The 24,843-nt window shown below is 39.1% G+C and overlaps 1 long non-coding RNA gene across 2 annotated transcripts in view; it reads left to right on the top strand.

Moving 5' to 3' along the window:
• The window catches only part of LOC102167185 (uncharacterized), a 367,702-nt gene that overhangs the window by 73,602 nt on the left and 269,257 nt on the right, over positions 1-24,843 (top strand). The window contains exons 4-6 of one of the 2 annotated variants that reach the window (XR_014809577.1): positions 6,460-6,555; positions 17,215-17,328; positions 17,827-18,054. The exons of the other annotated variant lie outside the window; for it this stretch is intronic. This is a non-coding gene — a long non-coding RNA (uncharacterized LOC102167185). The remainder of the gene's footprint in view (positions 1-6,459; positions 6,556-17,214; positions 17,329-17,826; positions 18,055-24,843) is intronic. 2 annotated transcript variants of the gene reach the window in all.

Genomic DNA, 24,843 nt, shown 5'->3' with positions numbered 1-24,843 from the left:
TATAGAGCCGTTTCTGGTATATGGTGCTCAATAACCATTTTGTGATGAATGTATAAATTCATGAAGCCATGATCTTTCTTGACAAAGATGGGCTTCAATCAAGTGACTGATGTTTTGGTGAATGGCACCAACAGCCCTCGATCTTTCTTGACAAAAGATGGGCTCCCATCAAGTGACTGGTGTTTTGGTGAATGGCACCAACAGCCCTTGATCTTTCTTGACAAAAGATGGGCTTCCATCAAGTGACCGGTGTTTTGGTGAATGGCACCAACAGCCCTCTGATTTGGAAAGAGAAACCTGAAAATCTCCAGGAAAGACTTCCTTTCCCTCACTCTCTGCTTAGTTCATCACCAGGCTCTGTAGACTTTACATCCTGCATGTCACACATGTAGGGCACCTATGCCATTCTGCTCACGTCCCCTGCTAGACGGCTTGTCCAAATGACCATAATCTTTCATCACATCTACTGGTTTCGTCAGAGATTCTCTGCATGTCAGCAGAGTGATCTTTTAAAAACGCACCTCTGAAATTTTTCCTATCACCTACCCACTCACTTACATCTCTTCCTTCCACTTAAAGCCTTCCAATTATTAAGATAAAGACCTGCATACTTAAAATCACCCACAGCCAATGGGTCTTCGCTGTGCCTTTAGCCAGTCTTTTGCCCTGTCCCCCTTCATTGTGCAGGGCAGCACACTGATTTTCCTATCAGTCCTCCACCTGAACACAGTCGTTTTTACCACAAGCCTTTGAAGATACTGCTGCTTTAGCCTTGACTACTTTCCTTTCTCCTTGTTTTTCAAGTTCACACTTATTCTTCCGTGCTCCAGATCTCAGTTCAAACTTGACGTCTTCTGGGGTGCTGTCTCTAATCCTCCAGAATAGGTAAGTCCCCACTATTTATCAGCTCTGACAATACCAAGTCACTTATCATCATAGCACTTGTAATCATTTGTCTGCATGGCTATTTGACTAACAGCTAACCCCAGTGAGAGATTCTCACTGCAAGAATATTAGGAAGTGTATCTCTCTTGCTTACCTTTATATCCATCTCAACAGCTAACAAAGTAACTGATACATAACTTATGTGGATGCGTTCCTTCCTATAGTGAGCGTTAATGAACTAAGAGCTATTACTTGTCGTATGTTGAAAGAAGGTGTATAGATATAGTAAAGCCAGTACTGTTCAGCAAGATGGGTCCATGATGTATCAGGTGTGTACATATACAAAACAATTCATTCAATCAATTGTGATTTACAGAACCTCTATTTTGTGCTCCGTACAGTGGCATTTTTTGGTCATTTTTTGAAATTTAGGGATAATTTAGACATAGCACATCTGCTCTTTGATGTGTACGTTCAGAAGGTTTTGATGAAAACATGCCATCACGTCATCACCAGCTCCATGAAGATCGAGAACGGCTCCGCTGCCCCCGAGTGGCAGCCCCACTATTCTCCGTCATTGGACGACCTCCTCAGACCTGCAGCCCATGCCTCTCACTCATCTGGTTTTTTTCTCCCTTTAATTTCATTTTCTCCGAAAGATCTTATAAAACATACAGGACGTAGTCTTTGGCATCCGGCTCCTTCCACTTAAAAGGATGCATTTTAGAGTCATCTCTCTCGTTGAGGATGTCAGTCGTTGGCCCCTTTTTATTGTTTAGTTTCACTCCAGCGTATGAATGACATACAGTTGAGTGACACAGTGACTGTTTCCACTTTGTGGCAATTATGAATAAAATCAGTCTAAGCATTCACCGACAAGTTTTTGTGTGAACATAGGTTTTTATTTCACTTGGATAAATACGTGAAGAGAGAGGTTACAAGCTCTTTTCAGAAGTGTATGTTGCATTTTGTAGAAACAACTACAGCATTTTTCAGAGTGACTGCAATATTTTTCCTTCTCACCAGAGATATGCATGAGTTTCACTTGCCCCACATCCTTGGTATTATTCATTTTTTAATTTTAGTTAAAATTCCAGTGGGAGGACAGTGGCTTCCCATTCCGGCTTCAGCTGGAATTTATCTAGTGACCGAGGATGTTGATCATCTCTTCGGGTGACTTTTTACCATCCCTATAGCTCCGATAAAACGTCTGTTAAAATCTTTTGTCCATTTTTATTGGGTTATTTGCTTTCTTCTTAGTGAATTTTTAGAGTTCTTTATAATATTCTGGATACAAATTCATCCTCACATAGACAGTTTGCAAATATGTTTTTTCTCAGTATGTGCTTGATTTCATTGCGAAGAATATTCTTCCTTCATTAAATTGCCTTTGAAACATTCTTGAAAACTGACTGACCAGGTATGCTTGGGTCTGTTTCCGTGCTCTTAATTCTGCCCTATTTAGCCTATACTTTTTCCAGTACCATTCTGTCTTGATTACTGTGCCTTTATTATAAGGCTTAAGATTGGGTACCATACATCTTCCCACTTTATCCTTTCTCAAAATTTAGCATGCTTTGCTTTCCATTATTGTCAATTCCTACAAAATATTCTGCTGGGAATTTTATTGGGATTATTCTGAATCTATAAATTAGTTTGGGAAGAACTGACTTCTTAATTATACTGAGTCTTCCAATCTATGAACATGGTATAATTCTCCATTTCAAGAGGCTACTTTAATTTCTTTCATCAATGTTTTATATATTTCAGAGTATAGAACTTGCAAATAAAAGAATCTGTTTGGTAATTATATTATTTGATATTTTTATGCTTTTATTTGTACATATGCAGGAAAACCAAAGTGCATCAGTGCTACTTTGGTTTTAGTAGTTGTCATTTATAGAAATTACAGGTAAGAAAATATGAACTTAATATGTATTATTATTTATATCCTTTCCACATCTCTTTATTGCTTTGTGTAGATTCAAGTTTCTGTCTGGCTATCACATTTCTTCTTCCTGGAGAACATTCCTTAACATTTTCTTTAGAGTGAATCTATTCATAATAAGTGTTCCCTGTTTATATTTGTTTAAAAAGACCTTTATATCTCCATTTGGAATATAATTTCACTGGATGTAGAATTCTAGGTTGACAGTTATTTTCTCCCCAAAAATAAAGATGTCTTTCCACTGTATTCTCTTTGCCTTGTTTCTCAGAAAAAAAAAAAAAAATTATCTCTGTTACTCTTGTATCTTTTTTCCTGTTTTTTATCTATAATAAATTTCAACAGTTTGAATCTCTCTTTTGCTTTCTATTTTGAATTTATCCTGCCTATTATTCTCCGAACCTCTTGAGTACATGGTTTAGTGTTTTTTTCACTAAATTTTGAAGACTTTTCATTATCTCTTCAAATGTCTATTAATCTGCTATATTCTTCCCTCTTTCTCCTCCAGGGAGTCCATATAGAGATACTCTGGGCCATTTGATATTGCCCCACATCTCTTAGATGCTTTGTTTTGTTTCGTTTTATTGTGTTCATTTTTGTGTGTGTTTTAGTTTGCATAATTTGTATTTATCATTTTTTATGTTTATAAATTCCTTATATAACTGTGTCAAATCTACTGTTTATTCCATTGGAATCATCAGTGTTATAATTTCTTCATTTCTAGCATGTCTGGTTTTTTTTTCTCATGGTTTTCATCTCTCTGCTGTAGTTGACATCTCAGCTAGCATGCCGAACCACTTTTTTACTAGACACTTTAACATATTAATCATATTTATTTAAAATTTCTTCTCTTATATTTCCAACAACCATGTCATCTCTAGTTTGATTCTGTTGATTATTTTGTTTTTTCTTGTCTTTTTTTTTTTTTTGTCCTTTTTTGGGGCTGCACCCGTGACATATGGAGGTTCGTAGGCTAGGGGTCCAATCAGAGCTACAGCTACTGGCCTACACCACAGCCACAGCAACACCAGATCCAAGCCACGTTTGGTACTTACATCACAGCTCACAGCAATGCTGGATCCTTAACCCACTGAGCGAAGCCAGGGATCAAACACGCAACCTCATGGTTCCTAGTCAGATTTGTTTCTGCTGTGCCCCAGTGAGGACTCCTATTTTGTTTCTTGACAATACCATTATTTTTCTTGAGTCTTTGAGTATTTCATAATTTTTCATTGAGAGCTGGTATATTGTGTAGAAAAAATAGAGATGGAAGTTATCAACATGCATACTTGGAATGGGCACACATCTTTGTTTGTGGGGGAAGGAGGTTACGGTAGGGTGAATCAGTCTCCACAGGAATTAAGCTGGATTTAGTTTTTGTTGTTACTACTGTATGCCTCAGTGTACCCAGGATTCAGATTCCTCTAGCATTAAACTCTAATTCAGATAGGTCTGGTTTGCCAGAGGATTTTCTCACTGTTCACTTACTGCTTTCGGTCTTTCTTTTGCACCTGTGCTTTAGAATGGGTTTCTCCCTATGGTATTGAGTCCCTTCCAACCGTATTTGTTACCTCATACTTTCTAGCCTAGGAAAAGGAAGAAAGGAATATTCTCTTACTGTGTTGACCACTAGCTTTATCCAGATACTGTGTCCTGGAGACTGAGCAGTGGAGCCCTCTCAGCGGTGATGCACTGCCCCCAGCAATAGGGGATCTCTGATGGTGTGGGCCTAGGACACATTCCCAACCGCTCCTCAGAAGCAACAACCCCTTTATCTAGGGATTAAGTATTCTTCTTTTTTTATTCTATGTCCAGTGGTCTTTGCCCTTGATCTTAGGTGGCAGTATTTCTGCCTTTTCATAAGCATCTTAAGTGTTTTGTTCCATAGGAATGATAAGGTGGAAGGATCTGGGTGGGCTCTTATGCCTTTCTTGTGGTGGGTACTTTTCTTAGTCTGCCCGGGCTACCATAACAACGTATCATAGACTTCGCGGCTTAAACAATTGAATTTTGTTTTCTCACAGTTCTAGAGTCCTAAAGTCCAAGAATAGGGTTCTGGCAAGATTGAGTTCTTGAGAGCCCTCTTCCTGGCTTGGTGATGGCTGCCTTCTTGCTGTGTCTTCCCATGACAGAAAGAGAGCCAAGAGTAAGCTCTCCGGGTCTCTCTTCTTAAAAAGGCACTTTAAAAAAAAAGTACTGACCCCATTATGAGAGCCCCACCCTCATGACATATTCTAAACACAGTTAGAAAGACCCCATCTCTAAATGCTTTCACAGTGGAGGTTAGAGCCTCAATATATGAAACTTGGAGGGATACGGTTCAGTCCATATTAGTCCTCTTCCCTCTTCTAGGCTTGCATAACAAAGGAGCCTTCCTGGAACTCTCGCTTTGCCCCCATTCTCCTCCATGAGCTTCCAGTGAGCTCTGTGGGTGTGTGTCACCTGAAATGAGCAGCTCCCACAGAGGCTGGTTTCTCACACTAGTCCACACTTAGCCTTTGTTAATTCATTAGAATATTCAGCTAAATTCATGCACTAACGTATGTTGTTTGGAATCTGCCCCAGATAATAAAGTGTTTGTTTTCTCTCTCTCCCATCTTTCATTAGATTTTAAGTTGGTTCTTTGTCCTATAATTACAGCTCTCTGATGGATTTAAATAAGTTGTGTGTGGTTTCTTTTAAAATTATCTGTGTCTTCTTGTAGTAATCTTGGCAACAAGACCTTTCCAGCCTTGCTCCTAAGTAGAAGCTATAAAGGAAAATCTATATAGTCCCCAACCTGTTTAGATACAAAAGATTTTAAAAACACATTTTCAGATCTCATTTTAAGTGTGTGGTATAGGACAAATGAAATGATATCAGAAAGCCTTACAAGCGAGTAAAAATGTAGATGAGTGGTTATCAGTGAAATATGAATTCAAAAATGAGAGATCAGGGAGAAGGTGGCGAGGATTACTTGTTAAGAGGAGAAGCTACTCGCTATTTAGGTGGTTCCCGAAAATCTACATAATTTAAATGTGCGAACAATCTGTGTTCCTCTCCTCAAGAGGAGACATATTTTGTCAAAAATAAAACACACAGTAGTCTGCACTTTGTTAGTTTCAACATCTTTAACTATGTATGAGCAATAATAGCCAGCAACATTTTGTTAAACTAGGCCACAGAGCGTGTTTTTCCTTTCTTGTCCTTCGAAGTAAAAGCAGTGATGAGAAAATGAACAGGAAGACAGTCTGAATAAGATAGAGTAAGACAATTGTCATCCTCACAAATGCTGATTAATTAAGGATTAGGGCTGACATCAAGCTATACTACCAAATGAATTCTAGAGAGGGAATCTCAATAAGAAAAGTTGCTGCTGTTATTTGGTTGTAGAAATACACTGAAAATTTCTAAACATTTAAATATTGGGTACAAGACAACAACAGTTGTTTTGGTAAGCAGAAAGTTTGGTCTTTGTTGAAGAGTTTCAAAGTCCTAAGTCAGGAATGAACTATAATGCCTCATTCAGTTCCAACAACACAAAGGATTTGGAAGAGAGAGAGCAAGCAAGCGCTCTGGTTTTCTGTTCCTATGCGTGAGAAGCCAGTTATCAGAAATTCCATATTGGTAAAGTCTTCATTTCTCTTTAGGTCAATACAGAAGAAAGAAAACATTTTTCTGCAAAGGTCTATATTGCTGTCAGATGGCAGCACATTAAATTGTTTGAAAAATCCACATCCTGGCATGTGAGTATTTCTCAAAGCTAACTATTCATAAAATGTTGACATATCATTACTGTAACTGTCAACAGACATGGATACTGGTATGATCACATGAAATTCTATTCTCGAGGAGACCAGAAATCACAAGACTACACTGAGAATTTTCAGAATACTAGTGCTCCAAACAAGAAAATGGTCAGATTTATCTAAATGTATAAAAAATATGATTAAAAACAACAGCTTCAAAATAAGAAATTCTGAAATAGTTACTTAGGTCAGAGGTTCCAAGAGTATCAGAGGTTATTAGAGGGGTCTGTTAATTCTATTTGCCAAACCTAGTAAGGCATACGACTTTGAAGATCAGTGTACATGGAACAGTTCCTTTTTAAATATGCAAAGTTTATATAAACCTTGACTGCATTAATCACGGTTCAGAATCATGGTATCCAGAGTTCTTTGAAAGTCTTAAAATATGAAGCTCTGCCCAATTCATTTCTGCCATATTAAGGTGGTGATTTTAATATCTGTTCGTAGATACTTTCAGAGAATTTAGTTGGAGGAACAGCATGGATTATATAAATAGAACCTCCCCCAGCTATTCTCCAGTTGGTGAATAGAAAAAAAAATATTTAACTTAATAAACTTGAGATATTTTCTTAAATAAAAAAGTTTGTAGAATAATAAAAATTATTAAATATTTTAAAATAAATTCATGATTTTATTCCAATATAGGTATTTTTTTTCTTTCAGTAGCTTTTCCATCATCGACATTAATTCAGTCCACCACTTATTGAGTATTTATTTTATCATAGGGAGAATAATTGGAGTTTTGCATGTGTTATTTCATGCTCAATAACATAGAACTCAGGCTAGTTCTAGTAGTTCTCAAATAGCGAAATCATTTCAAGAAGGCCCCAGAGAAAATGGATCATATCCTTAGTTTCCTCAGATGTTGGTGGTTCCAGGGGGTGGCCTTTCTGGATGCCTTGCTTATTTTTTATTTGACTTTTCAGCTTTCTGTCGTTTTCTGTGAACCTTTTAATCTTTCCTTCCATGAAAGAATTAAGCAGTAGTAACTTAAAGCATCCTCTGTATGTAGTCATTTGACTTATCTCTTTTGCATCTGGAATGGTTCTGATCACATACCATCCTTGAGAGATAAATGGAAAATTAGTCTCCCTCCAACTTTTCTGTGATATGCAGGTTCATATGAGGAATCCTGGTTGAGAAAGGCCATTGGAAAAATGACAAACGCGTTGGACCATTTGATCTCTCTTGATCACCATTTGCAACTGGTGAGACGTCTCAGCTGAATCCCCATGGGTGATGCCATTTAATCATGGTTTCCCTGTGCCTTATCATATGGGTAATCAAAAATGTCTAGGTTTAGGTGGTATGGAAGAGCACTATCTCATCCAGCCTATTAATATTATTGTAGATTATTTTACATGATTAGCTATCTCTCTTACTGTCACAGAAATGGAGTAAAATATTATCTGGGCAATATTAATGAATTAAAATGTAACCAAGGAAAAAAGAACTGGAGGAAATCCTACATAATTGTTCCATAAACTGAGACTGCCTAAAAATAAATTTCAAAAATTTTATTTTTCACAAACATCACCAGCATGATTATTAAAAATGCAGATTCCTGGAGTTCCCATTGTGGCTCGGCAGTAATGAACCCGACTAGGATCCATGAGGATGTGGGTTTGATCCCTGGCCTCGCTCAGTGGGTTAAGGATCCAGTGTTGCTGTGAGCTGTAGCGTAGGTCGCAGATGCAGTTTAGATCTTGCATTGCTATGGCTGTGGTGTAGGCCGGCAGCTGCAACTCTGATTCAACCCCTAGCCTGGGAACCTGCATATGCCACAGGAGCAGCCCTGAAAAAGCAAAATAAATTAAAACAAAATAAATAAATAAATGAATAAAAGTTAAAAAATAAAAATGCAGATTCCTCACCCCAAATTGGGAAGCTAGTCAGTAGTTCTTACGTGGGGCTCTAGGATCTGCATTTTTAACAGATGTAAATGTTTTTGCTCCAAGTAGCCCACAGTTTATATTTTAAGAAAGCGTGAACTCTTTCCATACCAACATTATTGATGATGGTATGTTAGGAGGGGTAATTTCTATTTACCCTGTTATTCTGATATGACTTTGAACCCACGGGTACATACCCACCAGGCCATCTCCATGCGACTGATGATTATTAAACTGTAAATAGATAAGAGGAGTTCCCGTCGTGGCACGGTGGTTAACGAATCCGACTAGGAACCATGAGGTTGCGGGTTCGGTCCCTGCCCTCGCTCAGTGGGTTGACGATCCGGCGTTGCCATGAGCTGTGGTGTAGGTTGCAGACGCGGCTCGGATCCCGCGTTGCTGTGGCTCTGGCGTAGGCCGGTGGCTACAGCTCCGATTCGACCCCTAGCCTGGGAACCTCCATATGCCGCAGAAGTGGCCAAAGAAATAGCAAAAAGACAAAAAGATGGATAAGATTGTCCAAAGCCACTCACATTTTTGTAACTGAAGTAAGTAATCTTTTCAGTGTATCTCAACACACTAATTTTATTGATTTTCTCTCTCTGCACTAAATATATGGTTGATAAATATTGTTGAATGGTTAAAGTTAGAAGGTGGCATCAGTTATAATGCAATCAAATCCTTGTTCCCACATGCAAAATTGAGGCAGAGAATAAGCAACTTGCCCAAGATTTCAAAATGAGCTAGTTATTCTGTCACCTGCTACCCAGTTTTGAAAGAGAACACTCTGAGGCGAACTTCTGGAAATTATTGAGTAGCTGGTACTAGACTTGCCTTCATACTAAAAACAACCATAAAATTGGGTAAAATATAGAGGCATCTCTTTTCATATATTGGAAAATAAGCATCTCAGGTCTGTGTTTATTGAAAAGTGAGCAAAAAAGTGATCTGACCCCAAAATAAATCCACAATCACACTATGCTTCTGTTTAGGGTAATTATCCTGACACAGAGTACGTAAGAAGAGCCAAAGATAATGACAAACTTATCACATTGAAGAGACAGATAATCAGAATCCCGAGCTGCTGAAGTGGCTGTAACTTGGAGGTTAAGGTCATCAGAAACAGTATTTATGCACAGAGATGCTCCCAGAAATCTTCAGGGTGGTTCAAATAGCCAAGGACTTGACTGAGCCTATGCAGACACAGTTCCAAAATGTCTAGAAGAGGTCACATGTAACAGTGCTAAGAATTATACAAGAGATTAGGCAGAGCTGAGAAAATTTGAAGTCTTAGCTCCACCTGAACAGAGATCTCAACAAATGTCATAGTGGAGACTCAAGAAGAAATGCCTAAGCAGTAAGAGCTTTAGCCTAAAAGGGGCAGCTTGTACAACTGACCTCAAAAGTAAGTAAAATCACTTTAAGAAAATTAGCATAAGCTTGCTAAGTCCAAAATGATTGTTCAGTAACTTAATTGCCCACCAAAACAAAATTCAAGGAGTTCCCATGTGGCTCAGAGGGCTAAGGATCAAGCAGCATCACTACTGCAGCTTGGCTCACTGCTGTGGTGCAATTTCACCTCTGGCCTGGTAACTCCCACATGCGTTGGGCACAGCCAAAAGGAAAACAATATCTATACTCCTTAAAAGGAGACACTGTAATCCAAACTTCTTGCAATATTATAATTTCTAGTATAAAATAAGATTTAGTAGAAAATGAAGGCATGTTAAATTTTATTCATGTCCAGACAAAAATGAATAAATGGAAAAGAACACAAAAGACATAGAAGTTAAAACTAGAGGGCAATAATCTTACGGCAGATATTATAAATATATTCAGGGTCTTAAAGAAAACCATGGTCTTAATTAATGAACAGGTGAGGGTCAGCAGACAGATAGAAACTATCGAAAACAAGAGAGGTGAAAATTCTGCTTTGGGAATTACAACACCTGATTAGGTTAGCAGTAGATCAAAGACTGCAAAAGTAAGCGTCACTGAATGTAAAGATGCTTACATAAAGTAACTCAATATGAAACACAGATTTAAAACTATTAAAAACTATCGTGTGACCATTGTGGAATTCCAAAAAGAGAGGAGAAAGAGTTAAGGATGCACATTGCAATATCAAGATCAACAACTTAAAAATAAATGCAAAAAGGTAGAAGTAGACGTGCAATAGAGGAATAAAAATTGAATACTAATTTTTTTCTGATTATCCTAAAATAAGAAAGGAAAGTAAAAATAGAGAAACAGCAACAGAGATAGACAGCACAAATAGAAGACCGATAGCTAAATGACATATATTTAAACAAATAATATCAATTATTATATTAAATGTAAATGGATTTCTGGGAATGAGTGTTGATCCATCATTAATAAATCTATTAATATAATCAGGCATTTCAGTCCATCTAAGGAAAAAAAAAATCATATGACTGCAAAAAAAAAAACCCTGAAAATCCTTGACAAATCCTTGCTTATGATGAGATAATTTTAAAAACTTGAATGGCAGTTTCTGAATATGAGTATATACGTATATATTTCTAAAGGGTTTTCTCCAAAATGAGCCTCCTCTTGATTACCTGAAATACTTCTTGGAGTGACCACTGCCTTATTGTTTATGCTTACTCTGTAGGCAGTTTCCTTCCAGTGAAAGTCATCACTGGTACAAATTTGTCCCTTACTTTAGATGCAGTGTTCATGATATGATCACATCCTTGCAAAGCACTTAGGTCACAGCCTCTACTCAGAAGTGAGAGTTGTTATAAATTATAGCTGTGGCCCCAAATTCCTCCTTGTTTGTCAGAGTAGAGTCTGTGACGTTGCTAATACATCTTTTTCAACCTGGTTAAATCTTTGAGTCAAGTGGAAAAATCAGTACAGAAATATAAAGAGAAATCTACCCGGTTGTCCAGAGTAGACCTGAGGGTTTGTGGGCTTTGTTTAGTGAACTGGATATGGAACTCTTTGGGAAATGGCTGAAGTCAGTGCCGCAGGCTGCCCTCAACCTGTGGCTTTTGAGTTCTGTTGATTGTAGTCTTAATTAAATATTGCATGAGACAAAACTGAATGGATTTGTTCCTAGCCTCTGTTGATCAGATTCATCAGAGTGGCTGATGGATGGTGTTCTCATGTGTAAATCTGCCAGAAGGCGAAACAGAGCAAAGTTCAGGTAGGTTTGCTAGGAGACAGACCATCAGGGAGGAAAAAGCAAACAAAAATCTTCTAGTTCTTTAAGTTTGAGGTTCCTCACTTATAATGCAAACCCATTCACCTAAGTTCTTCTGCATTGCGTCTCATTCCATGAGACTCGAGATCCTAGGGGGAGTAACTCAAATATGATACTCTTGGTTCTTGCTGTGCTGTGAGTAATGAATGCCTTTTTTTTACAAGCCAAGACTCTTGTGTCTTTTGCTAGTATCCGTTAAGCAATGGCAAGATAATTTACTACCTTGCAAGTGGAGCAAAATCTCAGATCCTTCATAGTTATTGACACAATGATGTGGGGAAAATCCTAAAATTGTATACCAGCAGACATAATAAACTGAACCATATTTCAAATGGATAATATCACTGCAGTGAAGGAACTGAGGGAAGAGCTACCTCAGTTAACTTTACAACATAATATTTGGACCATGTTCTCATGCTAAAGGCAAAAAGAACTCATTATTATTTTGTTTTTCTTTTCACTGAGGCATAGGTTGACATTTCTGAAATGACTTGTGGTGCCTTTTATGATTGAGCAAACAAATAAATATATCATGGAAAATTAGAGCCAGATTTCTGACTGTCAAAATAGGGAGTCAAAAATCAAATGGGGAGTTACTGAGATTAATGCATCAGTGTGAATGTATGAGTTTTAATATACAGATAATAGATAATAGATGACTATAGGTATGAGGGTATATGTGCATATATAGATGCTTATGCACATATATATTGTATGTATGTATATAGATATGTCTTTTATTTCACAGCTCTATCCAATGAGAGGCCAGGATACAGTGTCATCCTGATAGCAATGGACATACCTAGCACCCAGATCTTGGTTTCTGAATAAACTTCTCCGAATTAAGACACAGGAATCCATGCTGTAATAACTAATGTCAATTAATAATGTTGTCACAAAGAGCAAGATTTTATTCATTTTTGTGCACTAATATTCATACACAATCATAATTCCCATTGTGAATTCCCATAATTCCCATTTTCTTTATCTATTCATCCATCACTGGACACTTAGGTTGTATCTCAGTTATTGTAAATAATGCTGCTATGAATGTAGAGGTGCATATGTCTTTTTGAGTTAGTATTGTATCCATTAAGCAATGCAAGATAATTTACTGCCTTGCAAGTGGGGCAAAATCGGTTTTATACCCAGAAATGGAATTGCTGGATCATATGGTGCTTCCATTTTTAATTTTTTGAAGAACCTCCATCCTGATTTCCATAGTGGCTGGACCAGTTACATTCCCACCAACAGGGCACAAGGGTTCCCTTTTCTCCGCATCCTCACCAACGCTTGTTATTTCTTGTCTCGTTGCTGGTAGCCACTCTAACAAGTGTGAGCTGATAGGTTTTGATTGGCATTTCCCTCATGATAGGTGATCCTGCGCACCTTTTCATGTACCTTTAACTTTGCATGCTGGTCTCCTCCTCCTTGTCGGCTTAGTGAGTCCGTCAGCTCAGTCTGCTGGTGTTTAATTCTCTCAGATCTCCTTTTCTGCCTCCCGCTGCATCAGTTCTTACAGGTGTCTTTAGTCCTCGCTTGTAGTTAGTCAACTGATGAAATTATGGAGATCATCTTTCTTGTTTTCTTTCTCTTGGGAATGATCATCGGTACTGCCAGCTGTCCACTGTTTAAATCCCTTGTTTTACATCCTTTGCCCAGGTGACCTTGTTCAAATGTAGTAGGTAAACCCAGTCCCCGTTATTCCATATTGGCCCAAAGAGAAAATACGGTGCAACTACTTTTGAAAAATTTTCTAAGCTAAGCTAAATTTATTGACCCAGTAAGTATACCCCTAGGTATTTTCACACAATAAATGAAAACATACTCACAAAAGACTTGCGGGAGAATTTTCACGGTGGTTTCATCCTCAGTAACCCCAATTGAAAACAGCTCAAATTCCAAATGACATGAACATGTATAAACAGATTGTGGCATATAAGAAATATTAGTCAACAATAAAAAGGAATAACGTACTAATACAACAACACAGATGAGTCTCACATATGATGCTCTGTGACGCAAGACAGGAGATACTACCTACACCATATGAGTTCGCATGAAGTTCAAGAGCAGACAAAACTAATTTATGGTGAAAAACATCAGAAACTGATTGCCTCTGTAAGTGGAAATTAACAGAGAGCTAGGTCTCTCACTGTTGGAGAAGAATGTTGTAAATATGGAAAGGAGGAAGATTAAACTCTACCCTGTGGTATCAGATTGTAACTGGAGGTATCAGAATAAAACCACTACTTTTAATGTAAATATAGAAAAAATAGATGTAAGTAAATCTACACATTCTCTGCTGAAGAAGCAATGATATATCAGTATTACTGTCAAAGACCCAGCACCACCCATATTGGTTTCTAGGCATGATTTTCCACTAAAAAGAAATATATTTCTTTGGAATAAAAAACAAAAACAAACAAGGACTTCATGACTAGAGTGTGGAAAGTATACAATGATTCTAGAATATTTTATTGAGCCAGAAGCCTCGGAAGTGCTCAAAGAATGAAGGAGACATGTCAAAAATGTATAGGATACGACCTGATGAGGCTTCTACTGGTCAGTTTGTTCACCAAAATAAATATTGATAGTAATGTATTATTACAGCATGTGGCGTGCTGGTAAACTGGCTCTCCAGAAAGAAAGAAAGGCCCTAACTGGAAGCACCTGCTGATTTCTATAGTGTATGTATTCACACTGCGGGTCATCTCAGACTACCAACGTTATGCCCTCTACAGATTTGTGCCTTAAAATTCTCACCAATGTGAACTGGTCACAGAACATCATTAACTATCACCTAGGATTAAGTAAGGCCACTCCAGTTACACTTTTAGCAATACATGGATGATGAAATCATTTACAGAGGAGAAGGGAAGTTCTTTCTTACAGCAAAATTTTAGCTAATAAATATAGGGCGAATGATAGGGAGTTCCCATTATGACTCAGTGGTAAAGAACCCAACTAGTAACCATGAGGATGTGGGTTCAATCCCTGGCCTTGCTCAGTGGGTTAAGGATCAGGCATTGCCACGAGCCATGGTGTAGGTTGCAGACGCGGCTTGGATTGGATCCAGTATTGCTGTGGCTGTGGCATAGGCTGGCAGCTGCTGAAGCGCCAGTTGGACCCCAGCCTGGGAACTTCCGTATTCCGCAAGTGCAGCCCTCCTATAAAGCAAAAAAAAAAAAAAAAAGAGGAAGGAACAGAGGACTAGAATAGAAAATGATCAATGTCAAAGCTGGCGAGGGAGGGTTTACTGAGGAGCTGTGAAAATACGCAATCTCAGAGAGTCACTCTACAAATTATGTATTGATACAGAGAGAAAAATAGTGATGTCACAAAAAAGCCTGACGGGTACCACTTGAACCAAGTAGTCAGTATTAAGATCTGCAGTGCTGCAGTACTAGGGCAAACTGACATCATGTGCCTCTGGTTAGGATGCTGCAGGGAGGACCAGCATCTCTTCTCTCTCAACCCTTCTGTATCAGCTTGAGCTCCAGAGAAACCAAACTAGTCGGATTATATTTACATAAAGAGATTTTTAAGGAATTGGTTCATGCAGGTGTAGGAATGGCAAGTCCAAAATCTGCAGCTAGTTCGGCCAGCTGGAAACCCAGGCAGTATTTCTGTATGGTAGTTTGGAGGCAGGATTCCTTCTTGCCCAGGAAACAAAAGTTTGCTCTCAAGGCCTCTGATTGAAGAGATGAGCCCACTCCCATTATCTTGGGTAACAGCCTTTATTTAAAGTTAACTGACTGTAGATGTCCATCACGTCTACAAAATACACTCAGAGCAACATCTAGATTAGTGTTTAAACCAAACAACTGTGCACCACAGCCTAGCCAAGTGGACACAAAATTTAACCATCGCACCTGTCAGAAATTCATAATCTGAACCCAATCATAAAAAATCAGGTAAATACAATTGGAGAGATATTCCACGAAATAACAGGACTGTAGCCTCCAAAATATGTCAAGTAAAGGACAGAAAGAAGAAAGGCGAAGGAACTGATTTAGATTACGTAGACCAAACAATATGACCATTAAATTTAAAGTGGGATCTTGATTTCATCTGGTATTGGATAAAAAACATCAAAAGCTGGAACAACTTACGAAATTAGATGACAGGGTGTGGATTTGGTAATTTTCTTATTCTGAGAATTTTGTTGTGGTTGCATAAGAGAAAGTCCTAATTCTTAGGACGGCCCCACTGAAATAATAGAGGTAGTGTGCACACTGCCTCTACTGTATTCTCTACACCAGGCAGAATAACGGCCCCCAAATGATGTCCACGTCCCAGCACCTGTGGACATGTTCCTTTACATGACAACAAGGGACCTTGCAGATATGACTGAGTTAAGGACCTTGAGATAAGGAGATTGTCCTGGAGTATCCTAGTGAGCCCAGTGTAATCACAAGCATCTTACACGTGAGAGAAGTGGGTAAGGGAGACAGAATCTGAGGAGAGCTAAAGGCAGAGGTGGAGTTCGGTGTAATGTAGCTACTAGCTTTGAAGGCGGAAGGCGACCACAAGCCAAGGAATGCAGGCAGCCTCTGGAGGCTGGAAGCATTAGGGCAGCCTGCAGAAGCCAAAGGAACCAGCGACAGACTGTCTCTAAACACTCAAGAAAATGCTGCAGACACAATGGTTTTATCTCCGGAATACCCATCCTGCACCTCGGAACGCCAGAACTCTAAGATGATAAATCTGTGTTGTTTTAAGGAATTGACTTTACGGTAACGTGTGATAGTAGCAATAGGAAACTAACATACCCTCAAATGACGCAGAAAAAGTATGTATTTATTTGAAATTATATACAGAGATGATGTTAAATAAAGCAAACACGAGACATTCGCATATGTTGGGGAAAGGGTCTGGGATTTCCTTGTATTACTCTTGCAAATTTTCTTTACGTTTGAAGTAATATTTAAAAGAAAAGGGACAAGAAAGCTATGGCTTTTAAAGATGGTGAAATATTTACACTTACGTGGCTATATAGAGTTTGCTTCAAATAAAACAGCAAGGAGGGAAGTGTGTGGGGTATGAATAGGGCAGTGTTTACTGTGGATTCATGCTTGTTAGGAATGGGCAATGTGGGAAAGGGTTTGTACTCCTTTGTCTGCTTTTGCATGTGTTTCATATTATTCTCAAAAAGTTAAAACACAGGGCAATTTTATCTAAAAATCTGTGGAAGGGAAAATGATGCAATGCAAACATTTCATGTATCAATCAGTCAGTCCAAGGAGTTAGCAGCCTCGCTTGAAGGAAAAAAAAAAAAAAAAAAGGTCTAAACATTAACAGTCTAGTGTCATTATCAGTTTAATATACTTTATTTACTTGAGCAGATGAAGCAGGAAAAAGAAATTTTGCTCCGAGTATGTCCGCCAGTAGATATGAACCTTTCTCCACTGTCAGTGCTACTCCTCCTTGCAGTTTCCACCGTTCATTTTGCTTTTGTTATTATAATTGTAGGCACTACCAAGAGTGTTTAGAACCCTGTTGAAAATAGCAGTATTTGAAGAAGCAGGATAGCACTTAAAATATGATCCTTGAATAAACATCCCATGCTGCCGGCCTTCGTACAGAGTGAGTAAGCACTGCGTTTGTTTCTTTTTGGCTGCCGGAGCCACTTTATTTTCCTAGAGCCTCCTAGTTAGCAGGTAGTTTGAGGAGACCATTGGGAAGGGGCAGCCAGCACGCATTTGGAGTACTGTCTTCATGTGCTTCACCTGTCTCCCTTTTTTGAATAAATACATAATAGCATTAAGGACATATTTGCATACAATTGAAACAGCAAAAGAAACTAGGTCAAATAGTGAATGTAACTTTTTGCCCTTTCTCCAACGCGAGAAACAAATGAGAGCATGCGTTTCTTGGCCCAATTCAATGAATTTAAATTTTCCATTAGCATATAATAGGTTTAGATTATAAATCCCTTTGAGCGTGGGAATCAGTGAGGGGAAAAAACAACACCCTGCAAGCTCTGGCTCAAATAAGCTCAAACAGTTCTTTTAGAATATACTGTGCCTGTAAAGAGAAGGATAATATGTTTTATGTGTGTCAATTTTTTTTTTTTTTAAATAGCAAGATTTTTTTAAAAAGCCATTTCATCTCTGAGAGATTGAATGACCATGTTTGATGACAAGCCAGATGGCAGCCGTTCTCTAGCCCCGGTGCCAAGAAGCATGACAGGAGCTGCAATTTACCTTCCGCGGTGAGGCTAGCTGCCGGAGCCCAGCACAGCTGCGGGCAAGCAGGCTGCTGCCGGTAGGTGCAAGCACAGTTGGTTCCCTCCCAACTTGGATGGAGCAGGTAAGAGGCTGAATCAGTACCCAGCAATTATGGAATTGGCATGCACCGCATTGTTTACTCACAGTAATATTCCTACTGGACTTTATTAAAACACCATCTGTTGTCAGGGCAGACAAAGAATCCAGACACAAACCCAGAGCAAGACACAGGCAGGCAGCGAAAGTGAGAGCATGCCTGTGTGTGTCAGAGGCAGGCGGCAGGATAGGGTGCATTTCCAAGAGGCCACGTTTGACCCTGAAGGATATCTTTTCACAGGATAGTCCCTCCTCCCCCAATTTCTGTGTGTGGGTTTCCCCCATCGGCTGGGCCCAGGGAATCTGTGGTCCAGAGGAAGTTGGCTGTGTGTGAGTCAGGCTGGACTGGAAGGCAGGGAGTACGTGCACGTGGGTGGAACCCAGTCACATTAGTGGTTCCTACAAATGAAAACCAAAGTCAGGGAAAGTCAAGTCTTCCCAGTGAATGATGCTCGGAGTAAACTCCTCAGTTAATGTTGGGAATATAGGCGGAGTAATAAAGGTATCTGCCGATAATAACACCTTCAGGGCACGAGGAAAAGTGGCTGTTTTTTTATCATCAGCGTTTTCCCCTCACTTTTTCTAATCCTGCAGATGGGGATCAGATATTTCTAATACACAGCTGGTCTCTACAAATGGCCAAGTGTAATTTTTCATAGACTCGCATACAATTCCAGGTGAAATTAATTAGTCAGAATTCCTCATTGGATAATATACTAATAAAATGTGATGCAAGTAATTAAATATGCAAATATGAGAAAGATAGCATTAAAACTCGGATGTGTCATTTCAATTTTACAGAAAGACATCTGTCTATTTGGAAATTGAGTGCAAAAAACCCCCACAAAACCTTAAAAGTGTAAACAAGTGCCAATTCATGTGGCAGAATGAACGCCGCAGGAAAAAAAAATGCTTCTAAAACAAGCATTGAATACCTTCTGGGTAAAAGAGTTGGCTCATTGAAAATATATATTCAAATAATGTGGAGCAAATGAATTTGGAACATTTTGGGGCAGTCAAAGGGAAACCTCATGCAGTGTATGTTGTCATAGTTTGCTTTGCCTGACACTCAGACCCCTGATATTCTTGCCAGAATATGAGCAGTCATTTTAATTTACAGAAATGCTGTTTCCCACTTGCAAGCCGTACCAATATTTACAGAGAATTCAGTGAATGAATGAAAAGAAACAGCTGCGACTCCTTCCACCTCATTGCCCACTTCATCTCTGACTCTCCTCCTCAGTACTGTCTTATTTATAGTCATTTGTTGAGCAATGGATTGGACTGGCAGCACTCAACATGCCACTGCCTGTTTGTGAAACACTTCACATTTGCTATTATGAATTTCCCCTTTCCTGCACGTGTTCTACAGAGAGTACCATGATTGACAGACAGACTGTATTCAGGATTTATATTTTTAATAGGCTTTAAAAATGTGTGACTATGCCAGCTATGTGTTGCTTTCCTAAAACTGCATTAAGATGGTTTTAAGCCTGCCCCAAAATACCATGGCTTTATAGTAATGATATTTTACCCTTTGATAATATATGTGCCACAGTATCAGTTACTATAGAGGATATTTTTTAAAAGTATAAAAAATACCCAATTCTTTACCTCTGGGAGCTTAAAATTTTGTTGGGGAGGTAGAAAATCTGCTGAAACAATAGGAAATCAAACTAGTATGAGAAAAAGAATGTCTGTATATGTATGACTGGATCACTGTGCTGTACTGCAGAAATTGACACAACATTGTAAATCAACTATACTTTAATTTAAAAATTAAAAGAATAAACAATACCAAAGAAAAAGGAAAACAATGTCAAGTTACATGTGATGAATATGGAACCAACTTGCTGAATTACAGGAAGTTGGAAGAATCAACCAAGGTAGTAATTAGGAAAGAAAATCTAGCTTACTGGTCTTCTGAAGGTTGAGAAGATTATGAGCAGGTAAGGAGGAAAAAACAGTTATGTCAAGTCAAAGGATGGAGAGGGTAGCCTTTGCAGCGGAGTGGAGAAGAAAAAGGGAGTCTTCAGGGGACGTTAAACTGGGTTGTTGGCCACAGCAGCAAAGACAATGACAGGGTAACGAGAAATACTTTTCAAGAAGCCCCCATGGTTTATCACACCTCACACGAGGAGACCTACCTGCTAAGGTGCATGACGAAGATTTTCATGAGAGAGGAAGAACTAGAACCTCTTTGAAAGTAATCTTAGAGCCAATCAAATTTTAATGAACAGTTTTCTCCGTAAAACAGGCTATGTAAATATTTGAAGATCAAAGTTTACCAAGAAAGAATGAATCAGTGAATTGATTGTAACTACTTTAAAATACAAATATTAAGAAAATGTTGCAGGGAGTTCCTGGGGTGGTGCAACAGTAACAAACCCAACTAGTATCCATGAGGTTTCAGGTTTGATCCCTGACCTTGCTCAGTGGATCCTGCAGTGCCATGAGCTCTGGTGTAAGTCACAGACACGGCTCGGATCCTGCATTGCTGTGGCTGTGGCTGTGGCTGTGGCCAGCATTTGCAGCTCTGATTCAACCCCTAGCCTGGGACCTTCCGTATGCCATGGGTGCAGCCCTAAAAGGACGAAAACAAAAGGAAAAAGGAAAAGAAAATGTTGCAGAACTGAGATGCCCTTGTTGTAATTTGCTTCTGCTATATGGGAAGAATTTTATCTAGATTCTGTAACCAGCAACTGGGTCAAACCAAATGGAACTTCGTATTTGATGGTTGCGGTGACCTAAGCCAGAGGAGGTATGCTCTTTACCAGGGAAGCAGAATGATAGATGTTGAGCTTGAACCATGCTTGACAGGAGGGAGTATAAGGTCAAAGAAAATAACTGTCTCGAGTGAGGATGAAGTCTAACTGCACACAGAATGAAAGTGTTGGAGAGGGTGAAGGTAGGAAGAGCTGGAAGAGGCTAAGAGTTGGGTGTGAGTGTGGATTGAGAATAGTGGCCGTGATAATTATGGGGTTATCACAGTCTTGACTCTATGTGGTCCTAAGTAGGGACCCAGGCGCGGCCTTTCCAGGAAGGGAGGGAGGAAGAGAAAGAGAGAGAGACATATGTTGCTAGTTTATCTCATGGTATACATTTAATAAAGTTTTCTCTTTCATCCTGATAGAAATTGATCCTACTTAAAATAAAAGCATGGGCTCCCTGTCCTCACTATCTTTGAATTGTGTCACAATTTACTTCATTAGCATAAGAAGCGGACCAAGAGATAGCTGTCTACATGGGATGATTAGAAAGCCTGGAAGTGATTTTTTGATAAAATATTGCAAAGTAATTATTTCCACAAGATAATATTTAACCTATGCCTCACTCTCATTTTCCCCTGTGCTCACTCTTCCTAATGCTTCTCCATTGGCAAATCCAATGGGAATAGCTCCTGGCTTCCCGACGATGCTTGGAGAAGAGCAGGAAAACTCCCCTTGTCCTTTCGCCACCATCATTCCTTCCATTTCCTGTGCCGAATGTGCTTCCGCTTCATTATTGTTGGTGTCTTCACACACAGACCATTGGCTTTTGACTACTTCATACCAAAGACACATTCCTTTGCTCCCCGGAAGGATTTAGTTTGAAAACGTCAGAGTCTAAAGAGAGCACTGCCCTGGAACAAAACACATTCATTACAATGTCTGCTGTTTCATGGCAAACAGCTATGCAAACAATCTGGCATGTTTTCTCTGGGGTATTCTCTCCAGTCTCAATAATTTGTTCCTTATATATGTATGCACATGTGCGCACGTATGCCTGCACACACATGTACACAACACATGCTGCCTTGAGATACGTAGCCTTTGGTCCAAAGCCAGACAGAACCCATGATTGAAAGGGAGCTGTCACTGGTCCTCAACTGTGCTGTCAAGTAACTCAAATAGTGTGGAGATGACAACCTTAGGCTGTCCCCACCCACACTCCCCTGTCACTGGCTGGCTCCCCTTGGGTGAGAAGTTTTGGAAACAATGGCATAAAAATACCCCAAGGCTTGTATTTACACCACAAAGTAGAGAGTTGTGAGAGTCTCTAGAGCAGCTCTTCATATCCATTTATATCTTAGATTGCTGAAAGACATCTCCTCTCTGTAATGCTGGATGCCAGGAGGAGAAGCGGGACCTTGGCATTCTATTGTTATGCAAGTTGTGACAGTAAAATTGTCACTGGAGGCTTTCCACAGGCACTCCCTGTTGTATTGCTCTGCCAAGTGTCTCTAAATAAAATAGAATCTTCCTTTCTTTCCATCTTTTTCCAGTGGTAGTGATTAAGTATTTAGAGCCACGGCTTCCATGGTTCTCTTGATAGAAAGACATGGGACTGAAATATCACTAATGTGATTAGCAGTAAATTCTAACACTTCAGCACAGAAACCAGGAAATCAAGGAGTAGTCCAACTACCACAACAGCAGAGTTTCTAGGACCTTCCTTTCTGAATAGAATCCGTAACCTCTGAAAGTAGTCTTCAAATAGAGTTACAACGTATTAGCATATGTCTTTATATTCAGGAGACATAAAGCTAAAACTCTATTCTTGGCATTGCTAAATTACCTTAGTAGGGCATATACTTTTTATTGCCCTCCTTATCGGTTACATGTACTGCAAAAATACAGGGGTATTCTTGCTCATGGAGATGGAGTTGAGACGTGTCTCTTTATACCTATAATTTAGAGGGAATTAAGAACTCTTGGAGGAGTTCCCTTCATGGCTCAGCGGTTAACGAACCCAACTAGGATCCATCATAATGCAGGTTCTATCCATGGCCTCGTTCAGTGGGTTAAGGATCCAGCATTGCGGTGGGCTGTGGTCTAGGTCGCAGCCATGGCTTGAATCCTGTGTTGCTGTGGCTGTGGTCTAGGCTGGCGGCTACAGCTCTAATTTGACCCCTAGCCTGGGAACCTCCACATGCCACGGGTGCAGCCCTAAAAAGATGGATAAATAAAATAAAATAAAATAAAAGTCGTATACTGATGATGAATAGAAAGACTGTAACACAGGAAGGATTACAAAAGAGGGCTAGAAGGAAAAACTTGGACCAGATAGCATGTCTCTTGGACCATGTAGCCTGTCTGAGTATCTTTTGGAACAGTTTATTAATGTGTTCTGAGACACAAGCAGCAACCTTAGAACATGATGTTACCAGGTAAGAAATTATCCGTGGTGGTTGGGGGCTGCCCGTGAATAAGCATGAACCTGGGTTTATGTAGAATGACATGGCTAATCCGGAAGGAAGCTGAGTCCTGGCGGCAGTTCTCATAGGGGGTCCTCTTCAACATAATAAAGCACCGCTTACACTGGGTGCCTTTTAAAGAAAACCTGCAATGCTGTTTCTAGTCCTGGGTCAAAAACCCAAATATATGAAAGCAACTTCAAATGGAATGTTGTAAATTGGGAAAGAAAAAGAAAAAAGATGTGGAAATGAACCATTGATTACAAAGATGTTATCAAAGGACAGGATTTGGTTTTTTGAATTATGACAGAATGATTGATTCTTGGCAGTACTATGGACTAACCAGCTAAAACAAGGAAGAGAATGACCAGATCAAAAGACTTTTAAACTGAAAATATAAGTAAATACAAGAAAAGTGTTCTTGAGAAAACTTGAAGGCAAATAGTGTGGAGTGGATATTTAGAATTATACAGAAGCTACAGAAAGCCTCCACATAAATACATAGGGAATAAATAGTTGGGCCTGAATTTCACTGGAAAGAAATAAAGAAGACTCCAGAATTCAAAAGATCGAATAAGACCTAAGTTAAAATGTGGCTACAAATGGAAAAAAAAATACTGCATTTAAAAAATAGAATAGACCAGAAAGTAGAAAAAATCCCTTTATCAAGAAATATGCATATATGAAAAATCCTTTAATGTAGAAAAGCACACTAAAAAGCAAAGCAGCAAAGATCAAAAGCAATAAGAAAGATTTTTGGTATAGAAGTAGACTGCACACGATCTTGCCTGAAAGGATTGTGGGTAAAGTTTCCCAAATATAGATTAAAACCTGACAAAAATGCAAAATCCATTTAGAGTCAGAGAATTCAACTGCTGGGGATCTTGTTCATTCTTACTCTTCTAAGAGCAGAAATCTGAGAAACTCACCTTCCCTACAGTTCCTTAAAGTCAGTAAGAAGAGAAAGATTTTTTCCAAATTTAGTTCTAACCATCATTTAATAATTTGAAGTAATGGGAAACTTGGAAAAGAGTGACCATGTCATTTTCCTTTTTAGTAATCAAGGAAAAATTAATAATGAAGATAGTCAAAGAAAATTCAGATGATCAAGTTTGGGTGGAAAAATATGCCATGGATTTTTGTAAAAGATAGTTCTGGTGTTGAGAGTTCCCGTCGTGGCTCAGTGGTTAACGAATCCGACTAAGAACCATGAGGTTTCGGGTTGGATCCCTGGCCTTGCTCAGTGGGTTAAGGATCTGGCATTGCCTTGAGCTGTGGTGTAGGTTGCAGAGGTGGCTCGGATCCCGCGTTGCTGTGGCTCTGGCATAGGCTGGTGGCCACAGCTCCAATTCGACCCCTAGCCTGGGAACCTCCATATGCCATGGGAACGACCCTAGAAAAGGCAAAAAGAAAAAAAAAAAAAAAAGATAGCTCTGGTTTTAAGTCTCCTGGGCTCAATTCTTTTCTGTCTGACCTTGACCAAGTCAACACTTACTATTCATTTCTAATGAGTAGTTTACATATATCCAGAGTACCATTTTATTACTGTATCTTGCACTAGACCAGAAAATTTGACTTCAGATATTCTGTATTTCTTAT

Source organism: Sus scrofa, chromosome 7 (assembly GCF_054392235.1).
Source record: "Sus scrofa isolate SSC_HxYL_T2T_F1_AM1 chromosome 7, Sscrofa_HxYL_maternal_Yorkshire_Landrace_v2.0, whole genome shotgun sequence".
NCBI lineage: Eukaryota > Metazoa > Chordata > Mammalia > Artiodactyla > Suidae > Sus > Sus scrofa.
Note: the sequence above shows the minus strand (reverse complement) of the source record. Positions and strands in the feature narration are given on the sequence as shown.